Source organism: Coptis chinensis, chromosome 2, assembly GCF_015680905.1.
Source record: "Coptis chinensis isolate HL-2020 chromosome 2, ASM1568090v1, whole genome shotgun sequence".
NCBI lineage: Eukaryota > Viridiplantae > Streptophyta > Magnoliopsida > Ranunculales > Ranunculaceae > Coptis > Coptis chinensis.
This window is the reverse complement of record NC_141457.1, coordinates 79,445,923-79,447,878: the sequence shown is the minus strand read 5'-3', so window position 1 is coordinate 79,447,878 and position 1,956 is coordinate 79,445,923.

Sequence of the window (1,956 nt, the reverse complement as noted above, 5' to 3'; positions counted from 1 at the left end):
ACTGACAACTACATTAATCAACTTCTTTTGTCCTTGAGTAGTACCACTCAACCTCATTGTCATGTTGGAATAAATCCACCTGCAGGGTTTACATGACAATCTTTTTGAGCTCCTCAAGGGGACATCATCAACCCGACTTCTTGCGGGATACGGATTCTTTCTATAATCAACAGCACACCTTACATACAATGTCATTACCTAATCCATCGAGTTTGTTGATTCACAAATGAATCTCACTCATTGATGATTTAAAGTAATGTACAATGCATGTAAGTGCCTGTTATTACATCCAGATTAGGAGGACAAGCATCAATAATAACAGAGGCGTTTGTTCTCTTACACAGTCAGTATAAAGAGAAACAACCTCACTTGGTCCTGTTCAATGCACACAAAGTGTACTAGTGTAATCCTATAGTCAAGATAGACTAATACCATATTATACTACAACTGTACTAATGGTTTGTCCAAATCCATCTAGGTTGTGAACGATTACTTATACTTTATAAGGTACTGATGATATGATCTTCTGTGTGTTCACACCATATCATCTACAACATAAAGTATTAGACACATGCATATAACTAATATGCATAACATTTGCCCATATGATTCTTATTCAAAAAATGAAGAATTAGAGTTAATACAAAAGTACTGCTTTTAGTATATAACCCTATCATTCATTTGTCTTCAGTGGTGGGTAAAACTGTTCCATGAACAATTGAACAAGTTTGGCCTATGAGTCCACGGAATTAGGCGTTTGGACAGTTAACCAAGATGCCACCTTATCGGCTAGGGTGAAAGAAAACACCCTCAGTTTAATTTGTTTAGAACATACGTTAGGATGATGGAATGTAGTGAGAACTTGTTCTATCCTACGCATATGCTGATAAGCCTTTTCGTGGTCTAAACCATGAAAAACTGGTAACAAATTAAAAATATTCGGGGGAATTCGAAAATCCTCCACTGGGTCTGCAAGAATGATGCATGACTTAGGGCCATCGTTTAAGGCTTTGTAAAAATCAGAGATAGGAGTCTTTGCTTTTTCAACCATTGATGCAGGTGTAGTGTGTGATATTCTAGATAGGCGTGTGCATTGACGTTTAAGATAGATAACGTTAGATGGTTTTCTCTTACCAGACCTTAATCTCATGAAAGACTAACTCCAATATGAAAGAAACATGAACAACAGTCAAACAAAAGCCTGATATACTAGAATTAAACTACTCTGACAGAAGAAACGAGGAGTGAAAAGAGGAGAACCTGAATGCCTCCTTGCTACGCTTATGAATAACGTATTTAATACAAATCTCAGTGTTCTGTAGAAGCTTAGAACACTGAACCAGCAATTATTTCTAACGAAAATATGACTTGTAACTAACCTATGTAAATCGGGCTTTCTTCAGAGGGGCGCGAGTGCGCTCAATTATAAAGTAACAAGGGCGTGTGCGCGCTCTGTTAATTTTTTTAGAAATACGCTTTCGCGCGATTTCTTAATGTGATGGGCCTTGAAACTGGAAAGAAAACGCAAAACAAGCTTACTGGAAGGCAGGGCGCGTGCACGCTCCAAGTTTACAACTTCAAAAATTTCCAGTAGATTTCCCGTGAGTCTAGGAGCAAAAACCTATTTTCAGGAAATAGAAACACAGTCAGGAATCAAGGAATAGTGGCGGAAATAACCAAACACTTGCGAACAGTAGGGTGGGTGGGTGAATTGGGTTGTTTGTAGAATTGAAAAACTAATAGAATTTAATTCTAAAGACAACTAAGATGGCAACGACGCCATTTGATAGAATGACAAATGGCTTTTACTTCTACTTAGCTAAAGAGACTAAGAAGAAGTAAACTATATTTTTATATATTTTTATATCAAAGTTCTACTCTCAAACTATCATGTAATAAAACTACAGTAAGAATTCATTCCATTCCTAATTGCTTAGATAATAACTAATTCCACTA